This window comes from Trichechus manatus, unplaced genomic scaffold (genome assembly GCF_000243295.1).
Source record: "Trichechus manatus latirostris isolate Lorelei unplaced genomic scaffold, TriManLat1.0 scaffold00004, whole genome shotgun sequence".
In the NCBI taxonomy this organism is placed as follows: Eukaryota; Metazoa; Chordata; class Mammalia; order Sirenia; family Trichechidae; genus Trichechus; species Trichechus manatus.
This window is the reverse complement of record NW_004443940.1, coordinates 25,968,936-25,996,619: the sequence shown is the minus strand read 5'-3', so window position 1 is coordinate 25,996,619 and position 27,684 is coordinate 25,968,936. Positions and strand designations below refer to the sequence as shown.

General features: G+C 41.8%; 1 protein-coding gene across 3 annotated transcripts in view; it reads left to right on the top strand.

Moving 5' to 3' along the window:
* NCK2 (NCK adaptor protein 2) overlaps window positions 1–27,684 on the top strand; it is a 183,692-nt gene that overhangs the window by 71,478 nt on the left and 84,530 nt on the right. The window contains exon 2 of one of the 3 annotated variants that reach the window (XM_023733788.1): window positions 23,518–23,692. The gene's annotated coding sequence lies outside the window, so the exon portion shown is untranslated. Of the gene's footprint in view, window positions 1–23,265; window positions 23,693–27,684 lie in introns of those variants that run through there. The other 2 variants (XM_023733793.1, XM_004369300.2) reach the window with 2 other exon arrangements.

Below are 27,684 nucleotides of genomic sequence, written 5' to 3'. Positions count from 1 at the left end.
TTATTCCAGAAATTCCTAACATCACTGCTCTTTTTCCTTTATTTATTTTCCTGTCTTGCTCTATGTGTCTATCAGGTGAATTAAAAGAATTAGAAAAAAATTGGTCAGCATTGTCTTTTTGACACAGTAAATGCAATACAAATGCAGTTCCATGGAAAGGAAGTATGTATGTAATTAGACAAGTTACAGACATTAACGGTAATAGTTCACAGGTTTGTCAGCCCTTTTAGGAGTTGTTTTTATAGAATAAATTTAATTAAACACTTTGTTCATAGGCTTCAGCACTTTTTTGTGCTTGGTGAAATGCCACTGTTTGGGGTGAAAAGTGGGTTGTGATAATGGTTACAAGAGTATCTTTCAGAAACAGGTTTAGTCATCAAAATCCCCTTTTGGTTTACCCTGATACCTCTATGACATGACAGTTTACTCCCCTCTTTGGACCTGTGATTCACATCTCATACCACCAACTCTTTTCTTTTAGTGTCCCTCTCACACCCTTGCCCCCCGAAAGAAGTTGGCATTGGTTTGTCAGCCTTTCTGTTTGGCAAAATCTAGCGTCTTGCAAAGCATTCACCCCCTATTTCAGCCTTTATGCTAGTTTTGCGGAGAGTGGGGCTCTGAAGCCTTGGCTATCTTTTCTGCACAGGAATCAAAAACAACAACAGTTTGTGATATTTCTGTGTCGTGAGTGTTGAACTCACAGACTTTAGGGCACCAGAAGACAGTCAGCAGTGCGGTGCCATATTCTGCAATGCAAGGGCAAAAATGGTTTCCCTGTCTTTTTAAGGAAAAAAAAGTGGCAAGCTGCTGGTCTGTGTGGGCAAAAAAGGGGAAGTTCTTAAAATACTGTATGCTTGGGCTAGAGAAATCGGCTCTCACGACGGCGTTTTACTAGGCTGTGATGATCTAGAGGGGCTTCAGGACTGATGGAAAATGGAGTGTGTCTTCATCTTGTTGGGTTCTCTGTAAGGCCCCGTGGGGGAGGACTGTAATAACAGTGAAGTAATAAGTAATTGGATTTGCAGCGACTCCTAACCAGGATGGGATTCATTATGATTTTACCTCAGCTTCGCTTAGTGAGCAGATGCAAAGTCTTTCCTCACCATAATCGGTTAAAACAAAGCGCCTTAAATTGCTGAATCCTGTCAGCTGTTGCCTTCCTACAGGAACAGGATGTTTTTAGAAAAGAAAACCAGTTCATGAATTTGGCGATGAAAAACCCTTTTAGCGATTTGGTGTGCACTCTACTTATTAATTTATGGTTTCGTAACTTTTTTAAGCTACTGGCACTAACTGCAGTTCTCCAAGCTATTTTATCACCCTAAGCAGGGTCTGACTATAAGATGACTGGCTGTATTAATCTGATTCAGCTCATTTCCTAGGAGAACAAAATTATAACTACATTTTCATTAATTTACAGTTTCAATCCATCTATTTCAGAGCCAATATTAAATTATCTCCTACCCCCAGAAGATGTGTTTTTGAACATTAGTATCTTCAGGATTTAATATTCTGTGAAAGGAGTAGGAGTTAATGTCTGCCTGTTGCAAGATTTATCTTCTTCTGTTTACTATTTCGTTGAGAAAAAATGTATTTGAAAGAGTAATGCAATGGTTAACAAACAGAATACCCAAGCAGCCAAAAACATAAATCAAGGGACATTCTTCTTGGATCCCAGACACCCAGATGGCCTGACCAGTCAGAGTCAGGGGTAGCAGCTCCTTGTGTGTACTGGCCAGAACGTGCTGCATGCATCTAAGCCCAAGGTTACCCAAGTCGTTTATTTTTTCCTGCTTTCTCACTTTTTCTTTTTATAAAATTACAAGATTTACCCACACGTATCTAGTTGTCCCCCCCAACCGATGAATTGTACAAATTAAAACGGTAAATTTTATGGTATGTGAGATATATCTTAGTTTTTAAAAAAAATAACCTTAAAATCATTTAGAACACAGAACATAGATTCCCCGTTTTACACGTGAGTAGTATTTCAATATCTAACCCGTTGATGTCGAGTTAACGCCAACCCATGGGAACCCCATATGTGTAAGATAGAATTGTGCTCTATAGGGTTTTCAGTGGCTGATTTTTTATAAGTAGATCACCAGGCCTTTCTTCTGAGATGTCTCTGGGTGGACTCAAACCTCCAGCCTTTCAGTGAGCGGCTAAGCACTTTAAACGTTTGCACCACCCAGACACTCCTATTTTAGTGTATAAACCCGTTGACCTGTTGCCATTGAGTTGATTCCGACTCATAGCAACCCTATAGCACAGAGTAGAACTGCCCCGTAAAGTTTCCAAGATGCGCCTGGTGGATTCGAACTTCCAACTCTTTTGGTTAGCAGTCGTAGCTCTTAACCACTACACCACCAGGGTTTCCATTTCAGTATATAGATGTAATTTATTTAACTCTTCGCCTGTTGATGGGCGTGTTGGTTGTTTTCATTTTAATGGTGTACTACAAAAATTGTTCTCCATAAAACCAAAAATCCAAACCAGTTGCTGCTGAGTCGATTCTGACTCACGGCAACCCCACATGTTGCAGAGTAAAACTGCTCCATAGGGTTTTCATGGCTATGATTTTTTGGAGGCAGATTGCCAGGCCTTTCTTTAGAGGTGCCTCCGGGTGGATTTGAACCGCCAACCTTTCAGTTAATAGTGGATCACTTAGTGGTGTATGCCACCCAAAACAAAACACACCCATTGCCATCGAGTCGATTCCGACTCACAGTGACCGTATAGGACAGAGTAGAACTGCCCCATAGGGTTTGCAAGGAGCGGCTGATGGATTTGAACTGCCGACCTTTCAGTTAGCAGCCAAGCTCTTAAAGACTACCTGTTTCACCACAGCCTCACCAATATAGTGTTTTATCACACTGACCATGTTTTGTTAACTTTTCAATTCCTTAAGGTTTCATTTTGAAATAAATTTAGACTTAACTAAAAATTACAAAAGTAGTGCAAAGAATTCTTCTATACCCTTTATCTAGATTTCTCAAATGTAAACATCTTAAATAACCACAGAACAAGTTTCAAAATCATGAAATTAGCATTGAGACAATGCTGTTGTTGTCACACTTTCTGGTCTTTGAGGGTCTGATAATTGTGAGGTGATCTCTTGGTGTAGTTTTAGTTGACATTTATTTTATTATGAGTGAAGTCTCACATCCTTTCATGTGTTTGAAAGCCAACTTTTTCCCCCATTTTTCCCTTGCTAGTCTTTTTTTTTTCCAGTCAGCTTTTGGGAACCCTTGCTGTATCAGGGAGGTTAATGCTTTGTCTGTTCCATGAATTGCAGATATTCCTAGCTGTTTGTTTGTCTTTCTAAATTCACCTGTGGTGTATTCTGCCATGTAATAAGTTTTCATATTTATGTAGCTGAATTCATCCCTCTTTTATGGTTTCTGAATTTCGAGCTATAGATTAAAAAAGAAAAGTTCTTCTATCAAGGAAGAGACTTTCCTTACCTGGGCTGTCCCTCCTAGATCTCACCTGGCTGCGTTCTTGGCTGCAGGAGGCCGGTTAAGGATGCCTGATGGGAAATTTGGTTGAAAATAGTTAATGACATAATAGTTTTTAAAAAGATGGTAAACACATTTTAGAAAGTGTAGAAGAATTCCTTGAAGAGTTTTCTTTGGTAATTTAGCCTCTGGTCTTAAGGAAATCTCTGCCACTTAAAAGTGCCATCTGCAGTTGTCTGATAATTTCATCAGTATTTGTCAGGGAGCTAGTTTGCCCCTAAGCAAATGCTCAGTGGGAAGAAAGGATGGACGGAGTGGCTGAGTTCACCTTGCCGCCCTGTGAGGTCTGGCTGTCCTTGGGTCTGCTGGCACTGGGGCAGGATACACGGGGCAAGGCCAAGGGCACTGAAGTCAGTGAACTCCAGATCCTGACCCACAGCTTACTGTTGGCGAGAACATGTACAGGTGGTCACCTGACTTCTGTGAAACGGGGATAATGAAGCAGCGCCCTGATGTTGAGATGGAATGTGATAATGCGTGGAAAGCGATCCACGTCGTTGGTGGCAGCCAGGAAACGATCCCCGTCATCCCTGGTCGGGCTCCTTTCCTTGTCAGTACGGGAAGCTCTGAGGCACGCGATTCGTGAACTTTGACTTTAGCGCTCAGAGTAAAGGAAGATAGTATGTAATTTAGGAGGAAGTAAGAGAGTGGCGTGTACATGTATAAGGAGCACGTAGTAGGCTAAAACCCAGAACGAGATGCAGTTAACCTCAAATTCTAAAGTCTAAGAAAAACAAAAGTTTGCTTTTGGTGTGTTTGAGAGCAATGGACAGAAAGTCAGTTTGGTGCTTGGTGTCTGATACGACTAGTGGGCAGGAGCAGGATTGAGGAGCTTTCACTTATATTCATTCTCCTTTATGTTGTTTGCATTCATTTTCCTTTTTTTTTTTCCCCCCATAAAACAGAATAATCTTCAAACTAGAGCAGATAGAACAAATATATTAACAAGGATTTGAAGCCTAAGTTGAGAGAACAGCAAGTAGGAGAGCACCTTGCCACTTTAACTTCAAGGCTTGAGGTTCCAATGAATTCTGTGAATTTATAGATGGGGGGCAGAATCACTGTTGGGATTCTTTGAGTGACCTTGAAGGAGAGGAAAGATGGCAGAAGATTAGAGACGGGCAGTTGTTCTAATTTTCTAAATGGAGAAAAAGGCAGAATCAGGGAAGAGACTGTTAAACTGATTACTAAATGGAGATAAAAGCTGAGAGCCCGGAGCCTGTCATCGTTTCCTCTCACTGATGGCGTGTGGCTTGGTTTCAGCAGGGTATGTGGATAAGGTCGGACTCACGTATGTGTCCCTGAAATCTACAGTGTTAATATAATTTCTCGCTTTGGGCCTCCCTTCTGACCCTTGTCGTTCTCTAGGAGCTTTCTGGGCCATTGTCTCCTTTGGGATAGACTGTAATCCTCCGGCATCCCAGTGCTCTGTAGGACCTCCCCATCCCCATAATCCTAATATCCACTGGCCAGTTCACTGGACTTACCTCTTCTTACCCCCATGTAATCTTGTGCACACCACCCATGATTGGGGAAACTTTTTTTCTTAAACTCTCATAGCCTGACTACACAAAAAGCAGAGTGCAGCATTAACGGAAAGAAAATGAGAAAGACGATGGAGCATTGGAGAGGTCCTTGTCACATGCTGTCTCTAGCTGAGTAGAAAGAGGAAAGGTGGCTCATGGTACAAAGGAGAACTAGAGTGCGCCAATGCCAGCGGACAGAGGGGCGTTTCTGACCTCCACCCGTGTGTGTCCTCTTCTATCCCAGTCTGTTTTGTCTGCCATCTGTTATCAGCCACAGGAATTGTTCTTGGTCTTCCCTGGCAGGCCCAGTTATTCAGGGGTTGGGTGTTTGGGGGCAGGGTGGTTCTTAGCTCAGTTCTCCTTTATAATCAGAGTCCAGATAGGGGAGCAAACTAACATTTTTTGAGTACTTACTATGCACCTCCCTCACCCATCTGTCAGTTTGTTATACTGTGGTGGCTTGCATGTTGCTGGGATGCTGGAAGCTATGCCACTGGTACTTCAAATACCAGCAGGGTCACCCATGGTGGACAGGTTTCAGCAGAACTTCCAGACTAAAACTAGGAAGAAAGATCTGGCATTTTACCTCCAAAAATTAGCCAGTGAAAACCCTGTGGATCACAAGAGAACATTGTCCAATGGACTGAAACGTGAGCAATCATGGAGCAAAGTTTTGTTCTGCTGTATATGGGGTTGCCTGGAGTCGGCAATGACTCTACAGCAGCTGACAACAACTCTATGTACCTATAGAACTTTGTTGGGTACTTTTTATGTTATTTAAATGTATACATGGCTGCAAAAATCCTTTTCTCTTTATCCTCCATTTTATAGAGGAGAAAACTTGATTTTTAGAGCTGGTAAGCCATCTTTCCAAAAGTCATAGCCCATAAGTGATGGAGTGGGCATTTGATCCCAAAGCCAGTGGTCGGTCACCAGATCAGACAACAGGCCTGTCTCCTTGTGTACAGAATGGTTTGTGGATTGGTACTTGGTTGAACGGCCTTTGCCAAAGAGTGTCTTTGATGCCTCCTTGAGGAAGGTCTCAAGTGGATATTTGTTGCTTGGCTGAAAATCTAGAAACCTGCTTATCAGATTTGTAGCGATGAGTGGATGGTGTGATAGGGATCATCCAAGACTGAATTAGAATTTAAAACACTTGAGAAGCTGGAAAGATGGACTGAAACAGACGTGATGAAGTGGAATGAGATCAGTAACACACACATGTCCTCTACCTCCATTCAGAAATTACCTGCCCAAGTGTAGTGTATGAGAGACCGGGCCCTACATGTGTAGGTAAGATGCTACCTGAAAAGGTAATGCAGTATCAGGCATCATTAACATGCATTTAGCATCAACATTTCCACTTCCTGTAACAGATATTCCTGATTCTGTGTGTCACGTACGGAGGTCCTGGGTGATGATCAGCTGCATCGTGAATTCCCGTGTGTCTGTCCTTACCACCCAATTGTCAGCGCGAGGGGTTGTATCTGTGCCGTCCTGCATGTTTCTAGCCCAGTGCTGATTAATAGCAGGTGCTCAATAAATCTTGTTAAACGAATTAACTTGGAATCTGTCTGGAAGAGAGAACAGTATTGGGATGGTGATGTTTAGGAAACCTTGTACTTTTTCAAAGTAAGAGGGTTTTGCTCGAAGAAGTGTTTCCAAGAGACTTTATATTTCTCCTAACTGTTTGAAGGTCAGTCTGGGAAAGAGAGATTAGATGTACTTTCTGCTGTGTCATAAATTGTTTTTTCTGCAACAACTACACCAATGTAATCTCTAGTCTTGCTTGTCTCCTTAGAATTCTTTTCAGTTCTAAGGCAGATATAGGCAGATACTTTGGATAGCAGGCAACGCTTTTAGAAGTTACTTGAAAGTTTAGCTGATGTTTTTCTTACAGGCAAATGTCCTTGTAGCAAGTAAAATAAAAAAGCACTGTGTTGTCTCATTTCACTTTGGTTCTTTAAGAAGGGCGGCGTTTGTGCTTTGCCTTGTTTATGTACTGTGTGTGCACAGCAGATGTGCAATACCTTTTCATTGAGTCAGTGTGTCTGTCAGTTAATTCTGCCAACAAGGTGACTGGCACTGTCTCCAGGGAAACTTAGTCTCTGAGGTTAAGTAGCAGCCTCAAAGTAATATAGCTAGTAAGGTGCAGAACGAGGATTTGCGTCTAGTTTAAAACATATGCAGAGACAGTACAAACTTTTATTAGCTAGGTTAGTCTTCTTTATGACAGTTCGTGTGTTCAGATTATGAAGGTTTAGAGAATAAGAGTTTCTTGAATCGGTCATGCTTGTTTGTTTTCTCCCCTTTTCTCTACAGTAGTGGTTCTCAAGGTGGCATTGCTGGTTCAGTGGTAGACTTCTTGCCTCCCATGCAGGAGACTTGGGTTTGATTTCCGGACAGCGCTCCCCATGCGCAGCTATCACTTGTCAATCAGTGGAGGCCTGCGTGTTGCTATGATGCTGAGCAGGTTTCAGGGGAGCTTCCAGACTAAGGTGGGCTAGGAAGAAAGACCTGGTGATCTGCTTCTGAAAATCAGTCATTGAAAACGCTATGGATCACAGTGGTCTGATCCGCAAGCTGGTCCCGGAGATGGCACAGAACAGGGCAGCATTTTGCTCTGTGGTGCGTGGGCTCGCCAAGAGTCGGAGGTTGACTCAACAGCAGCTACCAACAGTGGTTCTTAACTGTGGTTCTGCATCCTAACCACCAGGGAGCTTCTGTAAACCTCAGGTAGTCTAATTCAGCAGCTCTGGGGTAGGATCTGTTTGGAGTAAACGGGCCAGGATCCCTTTCCATTTCTGGAATGGATGTTGGAACACTCATGGTTTCAGCTGTTGTAAGTGACTTGTAGGTCCATGGTGCTCAGTATTCTGTATTTGACTGAGTTGTAGATCTGAGTAATGGGTTGCATGGCGTATTTAGAAAAGTGAGGGAGTAATTTAACCCATTAGTTGAATCTTTCCAATCCCCTAGCCTCTCAATGAGGTTTTGGCTTTGCTTGCACATTTTTACAGGACAAGTTATATGCATAGAGGCAGTTGTGAACTTTAGGATTTACTAAAGATTGAGCAAAATTGTGAATTATGAAGTTGTGTAAAGCAGAGAATGCCTGGAGTCTCTTCTTGACCCTGTTCCCTCAGTGCACAGAATTGCATTGTGAAGCCCAAGTTGATCATCTCATAAAGTGTGTGAATGAGTGGACCAGAGCTTTTCATTGATGCTTACACTGGATGAGGACTATCTGAGAAGACCTGGTTAAATAAGGAAACTGGTTTTGACTTTCTGCCGGATGGTCGCTGCAATGTCTTTTCTTTCTTTGTGCCCAGTTAAAAGACTGGGCATGTAGATTTTCATACTCTTGTCTGGTTTTAGCTTTGGAAGTGCTTACACAGCTAATCTGGCATTTATGACTATTTCCACTTCGAGCTCAGCAGGAGGCTCTTGGGGGATTTTTAGAGAGAAATGACTTAATTGGATTTCAGCCCAGACACAGTATTTGAATGGCTTTATGGATGGCATTAACTGGACAGCTGTTGTAGGAAGTCATATATGTTTTTGAGCTTTAGAATTTACAAGTACTTTTTGATTGAGTGTTTCTCATTGGCTCATTGCTAATTTATTTAACAAATTAGATATTCCAGAAAAATATTGAAAAATAAAGTTATAGCAGTAAAGTTAAGAAATATGGTTTGATCTCCATGAACAACGGCCTTCTTTGCCATGAGACCAGAAGAACTGGATGGTACCTGGCTACCATTACTGAACATTTTGATCAAAGGTTCCATAGTAGAATCCTGATCTAAAGTGGTAAAGTGCAGGACAGAATTTAAAATTCTTGTGGACTCTAGACTTTCTTCTTCTTTTGAAGAAGCTGGAAGGAATACACAGAGTCTCTATACCAAAAAGAACTGGTTGAAGTTTAGCCATTTCAGGAGGTAGCATATGATCAGGAAATGATGATATTAAAGGAAGAAGTCCAAGCTGCTCTGAAGGCATTGGTGAAAAACAAGCCTCCAGGAATTGACAGAATATCAATTGAAATGTTTCAACAAATGGATGCAGCGCTGGAAGTGCTCACTCGTCTAGGCCAAGAAACTTGGAAGACAGCTACCTAGCTAACCGACTGGAAGAGGTCCATCTTTATGCCTATTACCAAGAAAGGTGATCCAACCTAATGCAGAAATCATCGAACAATATCATTAAAATTTTGCTGAAGATCATTTAAAAGCAGCTGCAGCAGTATATCGACAGGGAACTGCCAGAAATTCAAGCCAGATTCAGAAGAGGATGCAGAACCAGGGATATCATAGCTTACGTCAGATGGATCCTGGCTGAAAGCAGAGAATACCAGAAAGATGTTTACCTGTGTTTTATTGACTATGCTAAGGCATTCGACTGTGTAGACCATAACAGGTTATGGATAACATTGCAAAGAATGGGAATTCCCGAACATTTAATTGTGCTTATGAGGACCCTGTACATAGATTAAAAAGCAGTCATTCGAACAGAACAAGGGCATACTGTATGGTTTAAAGTCAGAAAAGGGGTGTGTCAGGGTTGTACCATTTCACCATACCTATTCAATCTGTATGCTGAGCAAATAATTTGAGAAGCTGGACTATATGAAGAACAGGGCATCAGGATTGGAAGACTCATTAACAACCTGTGATATGCAGATGACACAATCTTGCTTGCTGAAAGTGAAGAGGCCTTGAAGCACTTACTGACGAAACTCAAAGACCACAGCCTTCAGTATGGATTATACCTCAACATAAAGAAAACAGAAATCCTCACAACTGGACCAATAAGCAACATCATGATAAACAGAGAAAAGATTGAAGTTGTCAAGGATTTCGTTTTACTTGGATCCACAGTCAGCACGCAGCCAAGAAGTCAAATAACATATTGCATTGGGCAAATCTGCTGCAAAAGACCTCTTTAAAGTGTTGAAAAGCAAAGATGTCACCTTGAAGACTAAGGTGCACCTGACCCAAGCCATGGTGTTTTCAGTTGCCTCATATGCATGTGAAAGCTGAACGAGGAATAAAGAAGACTGAAGAAGAGCTGACACCTTTGAATTGTGGTGTTAGGGAAGAATATTGAATATACCATGGACTGCCAAAAGAACAAACATATCTGTCTTGGAAGAAGTACAGCCAGAATGCTCCTTAGGAGCAAAGATGGCAAGACTATGTCTCACATACTTTGGCCACGTTATCAGGAAGGATCAGTCCCTGGAGAAGGACATCATGCTTGGTAAAGTAGAGGGTCAGCGAAAAAGAGGAAGGACCCTCAAGGAGATGGACTGACACTGTGGCTGCAACAGTGGGCTCAAGCATAACAATGACTATGAGGATGGCGCAGGACCGGGGCAGTGTTTCCCTCTGTTTTACATTGGGTGGCTATGAGTTGACTCAACAGCACCTAACAACAGCAACTAGACTTTCTGGAGCCATGGAAGGTGGATTATTCCCTGAAACTATTGCCCTGAGATAATCTTTAAACGTTAAACCAAAAATATCCCTGAAGTCATCTTAAAACTGAACACTATTTTAGCTTAACCAATAAATAAGGTCTGCCTTGAGCATTATGTTCTTTTAAGAACCATCTATACAGGATCAACTCGAAAGATTAGGTAGGAACTTTAGGGGGCAGTGAGTTTATGTTAATGAGGGAGGAACAGCTTAAAATAGAAGGGTGAGAATGGTTGCACAGTTTGAAGAATGTAATCAGTGTCACTAAATTGTAGAAACTGTTGAATTGATGTATGTTTTGCTGTGAATATCCTTAACAACAACAACAAAATAAAATGTAGAAGAGAAAAAAAAAGAAATATGGTTTGTAAGTACCACCGTCATTTAATTTCAGCATAGTTACGTTATTATTTATACTAAGCCTTCCATGTTAATATGCATGGTCTGGCTCAGAGGCAGCATTGTGTAATGGAATTAAGTTCTCTTGGATTGAATATTAGGAGAAGAGAATTCTGGGTAGCATTGACTGCTGCAGGATATTGGGCAATTACAACAAATCTTACAGATATAATTAAGGATGTGAGACTTTATTGAATGATATGTGTCTGAAAAGGGTAATTTTATCCAGAGCCTGCCATGTGCTACCCCATGTGGTTACCAGGACCTGAAAAAGTTGAGGTCCCTCCTCAGAGGCTCTCCCCATCTGGATAGTCATGTGTCTTTGTTTCCTATTGCTGCTGTAACAAATACCACAGTGCGTGGCTTTTAAGAACAGAAATGTATTCTCTCACAGATTTGTAGGCTGGAATTCCAAATAAGGGTCTCGACCCTGTCAGTTCCTTTGTGAGTATCCCCAGGCATTCATTGTTTCCTTGGCTGGTAGATGGTCCGCGTGTGATCTCTGTCTTCCCCAGTTTGTGTCTCTGTGTCTATTCTGGTCTATCTATAACTCAAATGATTAGATTTAGAACCCACCCTACTTGAGTATGATCAAATTAGTGTAACAAAATCTATTTCCAAACAGGATTACATGTACAGACTTTGTTATGTGCTGTTGAGTCAGTTCTGACTCACAGTGACTCTGTGTACAGCAGAACGAAACACTGTGCCATCCTCAAAATCGTTGCTATGTTTGAGCTCATCATTGCAGCCACCATGTCAGTCCATCTCTTTGAGGAGTTTAGGGTTCCAACACATTTTGGGGGGTACCCAATTTAATCCATAACACCATGTAAATGGAGAGATTATGATATTGTAAAGTAGTGGTTTCTATGGGAATGGAGGACATTCTCTCAGAAGAGGGGACATACCTCAAAGTTCCGATCTGAAAGATGAGACGGATTTGGTTGGGCAATGGTGATGTGAAGCTGGATGGGGAAGGATATTCCCAGTGAGGGGAACAGGGAGCATATACAAAGGTACAAGATGGTGAAAGGGTCTGGCATTTGGGGAAGGGGTGGGTGAACACACTTTGAGCATTTTAGGAATATTTAAAAAGTTAAATATACTTCAAAAACACAGTGATATTAAAATTTTTATTCAATTGAAACAACAGCACAAATCATAAATTTGTTTTCTGTAGTCAGGTTTTTATAGCAGTTAGCCTTTTTCAAGTGGAAAATTTTAATTCACTGAATTCTCTTTTCACATTTTATGGAATACATGTATCGGGTACTGTATTTGTGGAAACCCTGGTGGTGTAGTGGTTAAGTGCTACAGCTGCTAACCAAAAGGTCGGCAGTTTGAATCCACCAGCCCCTTTGCGGGAGAAAGATATGACAGTCTGCTTCTGTAAAGATTTCAGCCTTCGAAACCCTTTGGGGCGTTTCTATCCTATCCTGTAGGGTCGCTATGAGTTGGAATCAATTCAGTAGCACTGGGATTTTTTTTGGTATATTATCTGTATGAGCATTACCTCACCTCAAAAATGGGGAAACAAATCAAGTTGATTCAGTACTTGTCAGAGGTGGAAGAAGATAATACTCCGTAAGACTTTTTCTCACAGTTTCTTAAAAAATTCATTCTGTAGGAGGCTTGTCAAGGTTTAAGTAGTTACCAGTAATTTACCAAAAAAAATCTGACAACCTTCTCACAAAATCTTTCTCAGCGTTTTTTCCCCAGATCTTGCTTACTCTCTACTCTGCCAGAGACTTCTCAGATGCCTAAGGTCCTGGGCTATTTATTGTCGGTCTCTTTTAACCTATACCTTCATCTAATTGCTATAAAAATCGTCTCTCCCACCCTTATGTAGAGAATCCTGTTCTGATTTCTTAAAAGGCGAATGATGTTACGTGGAACAAAGGTAGAGTCTGAGTAATACTTGGAATCCTAAAATCTGTGTTTTGTAATGAGTCAGTCATTGTAGCCTGTGCACTTGGGGATGCAGCGGCTTAATCCTGAGTTAATTAGAACCGAGGCCCTGACCTGAACAGCTCACTCGAGGTGTTTCCGTCTTGCTGTACACGCGTGTGTGAACGGCGGGCTTAGCAGATTGAGTGTTCTTCTTTCTAAATTTAATATCTGACTCTAAAACAACACCGAAGTGCTCTACTTAAAAAGCAGGGGGAAAAATAAAGGTTTCTAGGAGTCTGATTTGATTTGATTAATTCTGGGGTATGGGAAAATCCTCATATAAAACAGTAGAAGTGTTCTTTGTAGGAAAAAAAATAAAAGTACAGGTTTTCTTTTATAGAAAAAGTGTAGGGGAAAATATTGTTCGGGGTCTGTAAAAGAAATCAAATCAACCAATTCCATGTCTCTGACACCAGCTAGTTGAAGGAATTCAGTTTCAGTTCAACTGTGTATGTGGTATTTCTTCCTCTGACCCTAGCCATTTGGAGCTAGGTCAGACCTCACGAGTTAAAGGGCACAATCCTCCAGCTGCCAAGTCTGCCCAAGACTTAGAAGGCAGCGGCAAGCTTGAGGGTCCCCAGGCCCCCCTCACTGGTGATCTACAGGCTCCCACTACCCCCAGGGATTTGGTAATTCGCTAGAACAACTCATAGAACTCAGGAAAGTGCTGTTATAGTTATGATTACAGTCTTATTATAATAAAAAGTATACAGATGAAGAGACCTTACATAAGACTCAAACCAGCAACCTTGTGGTTAGTAGCCGAGCCTGTTAACCATTTGCACCATCCAGGGACTCCCAACCAGCCTTAGCCCTAATTTACTGCAAATAGAAGGGATGGAGGAACATGTACAATGTCAGTGTGATGAAATCCACAACGTACAGAACGCCAGAAATTCTGCAGGACAAATAACCTAGTTTCTTCAAGTTAATGACAAGGGGGAAAAATTGGAGGGAGAAAAGGATAGAGTAAAAGTGACTTTAGAGACATACAGGAAATTGTAATTTGTGGGCGTTATTGGATCCCAGTTCAAATAAACCAACTATAAAAAGTTTATGAGACAGGAAAATTGGAACACTAACTAGATATTAGATTTATATTAAGGAATTAATTATTTTAGGTGTGGTAATGGAGTTGTGCTTTTCTGATGGTGATATACACTGAAGTGTTTATGGATGAGATAATTTTTTTGTATGCAATTTGTGTTAAAGTCCTGCTGAGGGCTGGTATGCTGGCTGTGTGTCTAATTTTTGATGTTGGGTGATAAGATACATGGGGATGTGTATATATTTTCTACTTTTGCATAGATTTAAACATCTGTATTAAAATACAAAAACAATGATTATGTTAACAACGTGGTCAGCGCAACCGTTTGAGCTTTGCATAGAGAAGGGAAGGTAAGACTTTCTGTGTAGGAGAATCAGGAGTGTGTTCCAAGAGATGACAGTATTGTAACTGGATTTTGAAGAATGAATAGGTGTTTGAAAATTGGAGAAATCTGTCCCTTCTTATGCAGATGAGGAAGGAAGTGGGGAGATGTACTGTGGTTTTGTTGGTGGTTTTGTCACTGGACCCCTTTTTTCATTCATTCAGGAAATGTTTTTCTTCATGTTCCTAATGTATGTGTATGAGTCCCCGCATATGATGCTGGACTACTAATCGAAAGGTTAGTGGCGCAAACCCACCCACACACCGAGAGGCACCTTGAAAGAAAGGCCTGGTGGTCTTAAAGGTCATAGCCTTGAAAACCCAATGGAGCACAGTTGTACTCTGACACACATGGGATCACCAAGAGTTGGAATCGACTGGATGGAACTGGTTTGATTTTTTGTTGTTGTTTTATTGTATATGTATATGTATATGTATACAGGGGTAAGAGTTCATGGGATTACGATCTAGAAAAAGAGATGGATATACAAACCTGTGTGGTGTTGTGCTATGGATTGTGTTCCCCCAAAATGTGTGTCAACTTGGCTAGGCCATGATTCCCAGTATTGTCTGATTGTCCACCATTTTGTCATCTGATGTGGTTTTCCCATGTGTTGTAAATCCTACCTCTATGATGTCAATGAGGTAAGATTAGTGTCAGTTATGTTAATGAGGCAGGACTCAATCTACAAGATTAGGTCATATCTTGAGTCAATCTCTTTTGAGATATAAAAGAGAGAAGCAGAGAAGGAGGGGGACCTCCTACTGCCAAGAAAGCAGAGCACGTCCTTTGGACCCAGGGTCCCTGTGCTGAGAAGCTCTAGACCAGGGGAAGATTGATGACAAAGACCTTTCTCCAGAGCTGACAGAGAGAGAAAGCCTTCCCCGGGAGCTGGCCCTGAATTTGCACTTCTACCCTCCTAGACTGTGAGAGAATAATTTCTGTTAAAGCCATCCTACTTGTGGTATTTCTGTTATAGCAGCGCTAGATGACTAAGACATGTAGTAAAATGCTGTAAGATACAAACCTAGAAGAAAACATGTTTAACTGTCCCTGGAGCTATCCCAGAAGTCTTCCCCGATGGGGAGGGGACTTTTGAGCAGCCTCCTAAAACAGGGTAGGAGTTCACCCTCCCCCACAGAGCACTGAAGGAAGTGGAGGAAGTGTTTGAGAGGAGTTCTCAAAGATGAGGTGGAGAGGGACAGGTAAAGAAAGGTAGGGACGGTGGGTGTGTGGGGAGACGCTGGACAGGTCAGCAGGAACAAACCATGAAGGACCTTGCTTGCTGCTTGAACAGTTTGTAAAGGATTTAAAGCAGGGGGGTGATGTGAGATTTGCATTGATGAAAACCCTCTCTGGCTTCAGTGTGGGGCCTGCATCCAAGAGACAAGTCTGGAGCGATGTTAGTTGTGGAGATCAGAAGTGATGAGAGGACAGGTTGGCTGTTTAGGAGAGTGAGTCCCCAGGACTTGCTTTAGTGTTGGACTGGGGGCAGCAACACGGTGGAGCTGTGTGTGCTTCAGAGAGAGAAAGGGCACACTCCCTGTGTCCACGCCCAGGCTTCTGTTAGAAGGCTAGTGCAACAGACAGAAGTGGAGGAAGAGGATGGCATTGATTTAAGACGCTTTTCTTCTTCGTTGCAAAAGTAAAACGTAGCTCTAAAAAAATCAAATATTACAGAAATGAATAAAGTGGAAAGTAAAGTAATGTTTCCCAATCCTGATTTCACTACCCAAGTTTATTAGTAGGAACCACTGACTCCTGTTAATATAACAGCTGTAACAGATGTGGCTTCCCATCCAGATTGCTCTTTAAGATTCTGTTAAAAACAAAACAAAACTGGGGGGGTGGGGGAGGGGAGGGGAGGGAGACAGATGAACACGTGCTCTTTTCTGTGTACCACAAGCACCTTTATCTTGACCTTTCTTGCAGATTCCACCTTCCTTTTCAAACCTTCATCCCCAAAAGGTAAGGGGCAAGAATTTAGACAAAATAATGAAAAGAATGCTTTCCACATAGGTACAGTTAGGAGAGACCTTTTGGATCGCATAGTAAGCTTAAATTATTGCAGATAAGAAAAGACTTCAATATTTCTTTGGGTTGTTCTTTTTTCCGTCCAAAAGGGGGGTTTGTACGCTTTGATTCAGTAGCGTGGTTTAGTATTTAAGGTTTATTTTTGTCAGCATGCTTTTCATTGGTGTTGTAACTACTTGGACAAACGCTAAATCTTGTTTGTGCTTAATAAATAATGCTGTTGAACCTTTAAACTGTGACTGGCTTATCTATTTATGGCACTGAGATGTATAGTGAGGCTTTTAGTTTGATTCTGAGAACTGTGGTTTGCACAGATGGAGAGACCTCAGAGTAACATCTTAAACCTTTTGGAGAGTAGGGTACCATTGTGTTTAAGAGACTAGCATTACATATTTGAATAGAAAACTTTACAAGCCATTAGTGTTACAAATCAAATTCCTGTATTTTTTTTTTTAAGGCAGTAGCCTGTAAAATTTAAATTTCATTTCAAGATTCATATTATGACTTTCCTGTCATTATTTTAGATGGGCTTTAATAAAGTTTCGCACCGTATCATCAATTTTTCATCATCCTGAAGCCTATTCCCATGTGCTACAGAATAGGAGTTGACAGGGTCCTAGTTGAGTCTGTGTTGTGGACGTGGAACGGGCAGCACAGAGTCACTCACAGCCTGGAACCAAGTTCTCCTGATCCACAGCCTCTTTCCTCTTTCTTAGTCCATATGTTCCTTCTCATTATATATGGTGGACCCGCTGCTTGTAGTTGTTCTTTTTTCAGTCCTGGAATACCTGAAGGCAGAAACCTTCATTATTCTACAAGACAGAAACATCAGAGCTTCAAATCTGACCAGTTACCCTCTTTGCCAGACACCCACCTGAGTCTTACGTGCTGTCTCTCTGAAGCTGTTTTGAGTGTTAGAAATTAATACTGGGGTGTTTTTCCTCCCATTTTTGTTATCAACTGAAAGGCTGGAGGTCCAAAGTCACCCAGTGGTACCACAGAAGAAAAGTGCTGGCGATCTGCTTCTGTAAAGATTACAGCCAGAAAACCCTATGGGGCAGTTCTACTTTGTCACATGGGGTCACTGTGAGTCAGATATCAACTTGATGGCCCCCGACAGCAATAGCCAACTTGATAACCAGTGTTAATATTTGGAATTGATAACAAGTCTTTCTACATTGGGCTGGAATTATTATTTTTCCTATTCAAGACAGCTTTTTTCAGGGTAAAAATCCTAATTTGTTAGAGTTTTTGAAGTTCTGAACTAGCTGATGGACTTCAGTGCTCTCTGATCCCTGATTGGAACCACTGTGCACAGGATGATAAAAGACGTTTAAGGTAGTCACCAGAAAGCCTTTGAGTTTCCGGTGGACAAGCATTTCTGAGCTGCTCAGTATCAGTCCATAAGGGGTGCGAAGACCAGAGGTTGAACGTTAACCAAACATTCAAGTAGACGTTCGTGTAGCTTTGTTCAGCGTCTGAAACGAGTGTTTTTCCATTTAAATGAGTTTTCCCTCACGTAGTTCCGTAGAGGACAAGTATGGCTTAGTTCTGCCAGAAGTCACAAAGAGCAGCCCCACCCCATGCTGTTTTAGGTCAGGACTGGTCCATATTCATTCAGAACTGGAGGTCTGCTTCTAGGCACTGTTGTGTGGACCTGGTCTGAAGAAAGGTGGTACATAACGGGGGGAAGAGGAAGGGCAAGACAAGGAAGTTCCAAGTTTAGAGTAATCATATGCTTTGCCTTTTTTTTTCTTTTTAAATAAACAAGACAATCACATTTAGTGTCTGTAGAAGATTTGGTTATGATGCATACTTGGTATAACCTGTGAATCTATAGGTTGTCAGTATTACTTAACCCAGTTGGATAACATTATTCAAGACTTTTTTTTTTTTTTTTTTCTGCATTAACATCTAAGAGAAACAGTATCTTTGAAAGTTAAGTTTGTATGTGCATTCATAAGGAGCCCTTGTGGCACAATGGTTAAATACTCAGCTGCTACCAGGAGGTTGGCGGTTTGAACCGACCCAGTGACTCTGTGGGAGAAGGACCTGGTGATCTGCTTCTGTAAAGATTACAGCCAAGAAAACCCTATGGGGTAGTTCTCCTCTGTCACATGAGGTCACTGTGAGTCAAAATCAGCTCAAGGCAACCAACAACAAAAATAACAACATGAGCACTCACGGGCATGCTTCTTTGAGGCAGCATTACTCTGGATTCCCTGCATGGTGCAAACTGGCAACGCACTCAGCTGCTAACCAAAAGGTTGGAGGTTTGAGTCCACCTAAAGTCTCCTCAGAAGAAAGGCCTGGCAGTCTACTTCAGGAATATCAGCCATTTAAAACCGTATGGACCACAGTTCTACTCTGAAACACATGGTCACTGTGTGAGTCAGAGTTAACTCGACAGTGACTGGTTTTGGCAGCTCTCTCCCTATGTGATGCTCCAGACAGGTGGTAGCAACAGAATACATTTGACTGTGATGAGTCTCAAGGTTCTAGCCCTTTAGTGCTGATCTTCGTGAGGAAAGAGCATGGCTGGGCTTTACAACTGGACAAACTTGTGTGACATCAGATGAGGACACAACCCGGCAGTTTAGTTGCTGAGCTGAAAAAGATTTATGTCCTGGAGTTGCTCTAAAGATACACAAGGCTAAAATGGAAATAAAGCAACAGTGCAGTGTGTTACTTGGATCAAAAACCAAACCAAACCCATTGCCGTTGAGTTGATTCCGACTCCTAGTGACCCTATGGGACAGAGTAGAACTGCCCCATAGGGTTTCCAAGGAGTGGCTGGTGGATTTGAACTGCTGACCTTCTGGTTAGCAGCCATAGCTCTCAATCACAGCTCCACCAGGGCTCCTTACTTGGACCAGTACATAGTAACTTTTCTCCCTGCCTGTCAGTGAGTTAATGTCGATCAGGGAGGAAAGACAGTATTACTCGACCTTTCTGAAAGTGAGTCTTTTGATGATTTCAGTCGTCTGGACTAATAGGCCACTCTGAGGTAGGAGGAGTAATGGTGCCAGCAATATTGTGCCCAAAAGGCACACAGCCTTGAGCTGTCAGCAGAGCAGGGCAAGAAAATAACCCTCTTATTAACCCTTAATGAATTAAATAAAGCTCATTGGGCATAGGTGGCAACACTGGACTCTAAGGTTTGAAGGAAGTGGCACAGTACCACCCAGAAGACACTACCCTATATTGCACCAAAAAACCCGTTGCCATTGAGTCGATTTTGACTCATAGTGACCATATAGGACAGAGTAGAACTGCCCCATAGAGTTTCCAAGCAAGCAGCAGCTGCTGGATTCAAACTGCCAACGTTTTGGTTAGCAGCTGAGCTCTTAACCACTGTCCCACCAGGGCTACTGTGTTGCACCAGGCACTGGGAATTCAAAATGGAGGCAGTCTGCTTGCATGGGGGTGTCTTGATACCAGATTCTGCGTGCAAAACAGGATGTATTACCTGGGTTTGCAGACTGTGGTGCTGAGGAATGCAAACCCAGAGTTCATGCTCGCAGTTGGAATAAGCCTCTCCATCTAAATGCCGCTGAAAAGACTGTGAAAATCCCCAGGTTGTGGTTCATGTTTTTTGAGCCGTAGTCGAGAAAAACAAATTCTCAGTGTTACAGAGAACTCAGATAATCCCTTGGATTTTACAGTGGAAAATGTTATATAATTAAGGGTTCAAATTAGAGCAAGAGATACATTTGGATTAGTGTTAATTGCTTTCCACCCTAACCCTTCGTTTATTGTTTTTAAAGGGAGGTAACACGCTGGGCTAGCTGGGTAGAAAATCTTTGAATTCTTTGGTGAGGGCTTTCTACATCCAGACTCACCTTGTGCCTGATAGTGTTTAATCTTGCAGCTTGGTTGTTGTTGTTTTTTTCCACGAATATATTGTTTTCTGTTGGGTTTAGGTCACAGGTTGTAATTATAGCCTCATTTGAAATGCTTGGTCCTTAACAGAAGTTTTGAATAAGATAACAGCCCCATGTTAAGCATAAACAGTGGGCATATTTCGTTGAACCCCAGGAGAGGTTTTGGTCGTATATTTATTTCTGCTTTATTTAAGGTGTATGCTTAGTGCATTGACAGTTTGCCAGTGAAATGCTTTTCTCAAAACACTGTGACATTCCTTCCCACGTTTCATCCCAGATGGCCACTGGCACCTTTAAATTGATTTAAAATGGCCATCACTTTCACTGGCGCTAGCCTATTAATTCAAATTCTGCACTGTTCCATTTGGTTTTTCCTTTACTGACTGTGCTTGCTGGTGGTGGGCCGTATGTTGCCCATTACATGGAGTATCAGAGGACTGGGTTCCAAATCTCGTTCGTTATTCCTTTGCGTTGGGCTAGTAGATAAGGTGCTCGGGACACTGGCATTAGGTTTGCTATTAGTTTGATGAGCTTCTTTTCTAAATTGTGTTTTTAGAGATTTCCAAGATAGAAATGAGTTTCTAGATAGTTAACGTCCACGCTTGTGGCAGCTCGTCTGGTGTCTCTGGTGGCGTGTAAAGAACATTGGGTTTGGGGTTTTGAAGTACTGAGTTCCCAGTGCTAGAGCTTATTAAGCTTCACCTTTAACCCTTCTGAGAAGGTTAACCCATCTGTAAATTTGGATATTAATATCTACACTGGAAGATTATTAGGAGACTTTAATAATATTACTCTAGAGAGCACAAGTACATGTAAAAGGAGGTCCATATTTGGGCAAATACCACCTAGCATTTGCCTGAGGAAATCTAACTCCAGGTGTCTTAGTCATCTAGTGCTGCTGTAACAGAAATGCCACAAGTGGATGGCTTTCACAAAGATAAAGTTTTTTCTCTCACAGTCTTGGAGGCTAGAAGTCTGAATTCAAGTCTTTGTCATCAACTCTTCCTTGGTCTGGGAGCTTCTCCGCGCAGGAAGCTCAGGTCCAAAGGACATGCTCTGCTCCCAGGACTACTTTCCTGACAGTATGAGGTCCCCTACTCTCAACTTGCTTCCCTTTTATCTCTTGTAAGATAAAAGGTGGTACAGGCCACACTCCAGGGAAACTCCCTTTACATTGGATCAGGGATGTGACCTGAGCAAGGGTGTTACATCCCACGTCCTAATCCTCTTTAACATAATCTAATCTTGCCTCATTAACCACAGGCAGAGATTAGGATTTACAACACATAGGAAAATTATATCAATCACAAAATGGAGAACAACCACACAATACTGGTAATCATAGCCCAACCAAGTTGACACACATTTTCGGGGGACACAATTCAATCCATGACACCAGGCAAATGAGCTTTCGTCTAGAATAACGCCTGAAAATAGTGATACAGAGGTAGCATTTGGGAGCATAGCTACTGCTATGAATTGAATTGTGTCCCCCCAAAATGTGTGTCAGCTTGGCTAGGGCACGATTCCCAGTATTGTGTGATTGTCCACCATTTTGTCATCCGATGTGATTTTCATATGTGTTGTAAATCCTACATCTATGATGTTAGTGAGGCAGGATGAGAGGCAGTTATGTTAATGAGGCAGGATTTAATCTACAAGATTAGGTTGTATCTTGAGTCAGTCTCTTTTGAAATATAAAAGAAGTGAGCAGAGAGACGGGGGACCTCATACCACCAAGAAAGAAGTGGCAGGATCAGGGTGTCCTTTGGATCTGGGGTCCCTGTGCTGAGAAGCTCCTAGACCAGGGGAAGACTGATGACAAGGACTTTCCCCCAGAATCGACAGAGAAAGCCTTTCCCTGGAGCTGGTGGCCTGAATTTGGACTTCTAGCCTCCAAGACTGTGAGAGAAAAAACTTTCTCTTAATGAAAGCCATCCACTTGTGGCATTTCTGTTATAGCAGCACTAGCTAACTAAGACAGCTACCTAGCACATCACTATGTATTTAGTTGGTGACTTCCTTCAGTAAGTGGCACATGGAGGTCAGGAATGTCAGCAGTGAGAAATCAGAATCCTTGGCCAAGACATGAGTTCAAATGCCAACACCTCCTCTTCGAGAGAGCCTGTCATTTTGTTGTAAACATTTAGCAGAGAGAAGAGAGCAGTCTTCTTGGTATACATGTAAAACTTGTCCAGTCTGTGATTCCCATTCTGTTTGGTAATCAGTTTTTCTTGTGTTAAGTCATATATCTTTTTTAAAAATTATGTAGCCTTTAAGATAATGCCGAGGAACCCATAAAGAGGAATAATTTTTTAATCAAAATGTATGAACTTGCCTTATAACATTTTTTATGATAGTCTTACTTGAATTATCTTTTTCTATTTGACTAAAATAGAATTCGATTTTTCTGTGGGGTGTTTAGCATTTTGGGTCACAATCATGCGAGTGGTGAATTAATAGATGTTCTCTGAGTGAACTGTCAAGACAGAGCCCCTCTAGGTTTGAAATGTAATTAAAACAGTCAGCGGACTCGCTCTGAAGTCCACGGAGTGCTCCAGGGGCCCCTCTAAAATGTTGTTCAAGGACTGAAAATATTTACCCCCGTGTCATCAACATAGTGCAGCAGCCAACCCTTGACAACCAGGAGGGAAACCAGGTCACCTCGGGCAGGTTGCTTTCATCTTCACTTCCTTGTAGCTTTGCAGTGCCATTCTCAGATTTCCAGCCAGTGGGGGATGTTGTTAGCACAAGGCTGTGTCTCTAGTTGGTGGCATCCGACAATCAATGGCCAGTGCAACCCCAGCACAACGTTATGTTTTTAGAGACTCCCACAACAGGACCGAGTCTCTAAGTAATATCCATGCTCGCTGCAACCTTCCTCCCCAGTTACCCTCCCAAACCTGCTTCCTTTCACCTGGCATCTTCCCTTTTGTTTATGGCAGGCTTTGGGTGGGGGTGATGGGAAGGAGGACTGGAAGGGACTCGCTAGGTTATGCCTTGATTATTGCTGGCTACCCCCTTCTTCCCCATGCCTGCTCTCCCCCCGCTGTTCACACAATGTGTATTGATTCTCCCTGACCTCTTCTTCATAGCTAACGTGGGAAATGGACGGTGTAGAAGAATTTTTGTCCCAGAGGTCTGTATACACAAAGCAATTGTTTTTTAGGGGGGCAGGGGATAGATGAAAAATACTAGCTTCAGGCAAATAACCAGTTATTTTAAAAATGGTTACTTAAAATCAAATAAGCCAGCAGTTCTAACATATGGTCCTTTCTCTTTCTTTTCAGATTTCAGATGTTCCTTTTATGCAAGTTGTTTCCGAGATTGTAACTCTCTGCTGAGATTTGAGTGGGATTTGCGAATTTTGAGAAGTCCTGCAGCGTCAGAGGTGTAATCAGCTGCAAAATCACCCTTTTTGAAGAGTTCTGTGTTTTGCCACTCGACTCTGTAACTGTGCCAAAGGTACGTCTGCAGTTTCTGCTTAAAACAGGACAAGGAAGGGCTGCTTTTGCCTCCAATGGTAGACTTGCACAGTAAGGTTTTAAGCTAGTAAAATGACGATATATGTAGCCCTAATTTGTTGAACCATGTTAAATTTAAGCTTTCAAAGGATCTGGTTAAAAAATTAGGTGATCACTTTTCCTGCTTTAGCGTGTGATGGTTTTGAGTATGTAGATTGGAAACAGAATGGTGGAGACCTGCAAACTATGAAATGCTGTTGTGCTTCATTTTCTTCATCTCTGCAGATAGTTCTTGAATAGGTACTGAGTTGGGGCCATTGGGCACTACATCAGGGTTAGGACTACAAAGATAAATAAGAACTGCCTTGAACATACTCAAAGTCTAGTAAAGGTTTGATCCCGACTTTGATGTTGAGAAGATAGATCTACATCATAGAGATGCAAACAGATAAAGGATTCTTAGAAAAGTTTTAACCTTATGTATGAGAACTCTGCTAGTGTGTTGTTTAATATATATATATTATTTGTAATTATAATACAGCATATGGATTCTGGGATCCAGTAGTTATATACCATATTTTTATGCAAATAATGCATGCCTTCTACGTTTGTTTGCCAGCTGCAAAACTATGAGGTATTTTTGTAAGTACACTATGCTATTTTTTTTTTTTTTAACAGCAACACCTAAAAAAAATTGGGATAGCAGCGTCTATGAAGATACCTTGCGGCGGGGGGAAGGCGTGGTTGGCAAACAAATGTAGAAGGCGTGCGTTATTTGCGTAGAGAGATGGTAATAACAGATAGTGGGCTAAAATATGTCTCTGCATAGCAACAATATTTCTTAGCCTTAACAAATCATTTGAGACCCTAGATTTAGAATGTAAGAGTTACCATTTAGTGGTCTGGTTCGTCTGGTGCTCTATCTCTGATGGACCATAAGAAGTGTTCCCTAAGAAGGTAAAATTTCACCTCTGTGAGGCTGTCTCAGACTGTAAGGATAGCCACCCAATATGTTAGCTTGCCTTAAAAATCGTATTTTGCTGCTATTCTTCACAAATTGTTTTAAACTGTTCTTGAAGCTGTAATTTAGGACAATAAAATCTCTTGGTATAATGATTCCTATACATTTACTGTTGTTGTTAGGTTCCGTCGAACTCATAGCAACCCTATAAGACAGAGTAGAACTGCCCCATAGGGTTTCCAAGGAGCAGCTGGTGGATTCAAACTGCCGACCTTTTGGTTAGTAGCCACGCTGTTAACCACTGTGCCACCAGGGCTCCATACATTTACTATTTTACTATAAATTAGAATTTCCTTTTGTTTGCTTTAGAACTACTACCAAAAACATTGTGAATGTATTCTCTTTCCCTGATCACTTTTTCAAAAATCTTTTTGGAACTTTTTCAATCTCAATTACACCCCTTTTGTTGTGTGGTAACCAGGATGGCATAAATGTAATGCATAGTGTTTCATAAGGATAGGATTAAATGTCTCGGTGTTTTTGTCTTATTTTGCCTGTTTTTTTCCCAAAAGAAATCATCCTTTATGATTTCATTTCAGGAAAATGATACATTGTTCCATTTATCCTAGGGTATTGTTCATTATGATTTCCCAATCTAGTTTGAGGCTGAAATTGATATTCATATTGCTTAGTCTGATTCCATGTTCCCCCTCCTTTCTGCCTCCTCCAATGCTTTGAGTCAAGTTTACGCACGTGGAAACGTATCTCCCCACCCTAGAGCTTTTTTCGCTCTTACTGGCTTTAGATACTATCCTGCATACATTAGGGCATTTCGAAGTTTCTCTTCCAGAGATTTTCTAAAAATATGAAGACAAATACCGTTGGGATGTTTTGTTTTTAATCCTAGAAGATTTCCATTGCATCAGAAAGCTCTTGCCAAAGCTATGGTGGCTCATTTTTTTTTTTTTTTTTTTAATAGCCATTGGTCTGCAAGCTTTTAAGACTTAATCATTTATAAATGTGGTTACATATCAATCAGTTTATCAGATTTTAAGTGGGATACAAGCTGGAAATGAGTGCATATCCTCAAATGTGATCGTCAGAATGCATTAGTAATTCCTGAATAATCAAAATCTGATTCGAAAAGTTCTTTAGAAAAGTTCTTTATCATCAGTGACGCTAACAGTAAGTTATTCTTGGCCCTCTTTCACGTCATCTTTTTTGACAGCCTGTCTTATGTAAGTACCCAGTCAGAGTGTGTTACGCAAAGAAGTGCTGACGCCTGAGTATAAATAGGTGGGGAACCAAACACAGATCATCCTGAGAATATACTTATAAAAAGATCTCTAAACACATAACTTTTAAAGAATTACTTTTATAATCTCATGAGATCCACACAAGACTCTGATTTCTGTATTGTTGTGGTTTGGAAAATTGTTCAGTGGGAAAATCATTAGATGTATCCATTCGTGTAATATTTATTGTGAGCACCAACTATATGCTAGGCTATTTCTCTTTCAGTGACTGTTTTAGCAGCTACAGAAATAAAACATCGTTCCAGACACACATGAGGGATGGGGCAGGACCCCAGCGACCCTGGGATTGTGGTAGCTGAGATAGTAGAGGTACTTCTAGAGTCTCGAGTGCATTGAGGCAAGGAAGAACTGACCCTCCAGAGAGGGGTCTGGAACAGCCAGAGGAGCTGGATTTAGAAAGGTTTTAAAGAATGAGGGGATGAGGTATGCAGAGGCATCATGGGTCCACCTGGTAGAGGGCAGGCTCGGTGAATTAGCTGGATAATGTGTTGTAAAGACTCCAGGTCATTTAAAAAACGATGGACTGGGACCAGGCACATGCTCCTAGGTCTTTTAAGTGCCAGCAGGAATAGGGCTAGATGGGTCAGCCTTATCGTTTGGCCTGTTTTGTATAAGAAATGAAAGCCATGGTAGTCTGATAGGATGCTGAGTAGGGTTGTCAGCTGCAGATGCCTTCCCCAGTTCTTGGGCTCCTAAGGTTTGTACCCTACACCTGGGGCTGGGCTGAGCGGAGTTGTCTGAGCTGCGTCTCCGAGGGGCCTGAATGCAGTATCTGCTTCCCAGGTGGTACCTTTCCCAGACCGGGTTTTCTTTTCCCCCTGGTGCCCTCTCTCCTTGAAGTTAAAGAGCAGAGTCTTCAGAGCCTCCTGCCTACTCCGGGGAGGCTGTGGGAACACGTGGTGGCACACCCTTTCCTCTCCCATCCCAGCCACCAGAATTGTGTGTGTTGTTTTCACAGATGCCCTGGTGGTGCAGTGGTTAAGCGCTCTGCCGCTATCCAAAAGGTCGGTGTTTCAAACCCACCAGCGGCTCCTCAGGAGAGAAGACCTGGCAATCTGCTCCTGTAAAGGTGACAGCCTAGGAAACCCGACTGGGCATTTCTACTCTGTCATACAGGCTTGCTAGGAGTCAGAATCAGCTGGACAGCACACAACAACAGCAGTCCACCCTTAGTTCCTGCCATAGATAATCAAGACTGGACTAATTCACCGTTGTTGCAGGCTGGCTAGTATTTACTGGGGATGGAAGATATGAAGGAATTTGTATGCTTTGTGAAAGATTTTTTTTCTTTGAGAAGCTGTTGAAGGCTTTTCAGGAGAGAAGTGTCCTAATGAGTAGAAGGATGTTGGTGTTATGGTGGAAGAAAGACTGTGGCTTAGATGATAAAACTCGTGGACTCGGTAACATAAGACTGTGATTTTGCAAACTGTATCCTGTACGAGTCATTTTCCATTCTAGAATCAGCAGTGACTTTGTTTCGTTGAGCGCTGAGCGAGGAAGAATGAGCAGTGTTTCTGTCACTCTTACGTTCTTAAACATGCTAAGCCATAGTGTTTCTTTCGGAAAGGAAGATTTATTTTTTGTAATTTTTTTTTTTATTGTACTTCAGGTGAAGGCTTACAGAACAAATAGTTTCTCGTGAAATAGTAGTACGCATATTGTTTTATGACATTGGTTAACAACCCCACAACATGTCAACCCTCTAACTTCTCAACC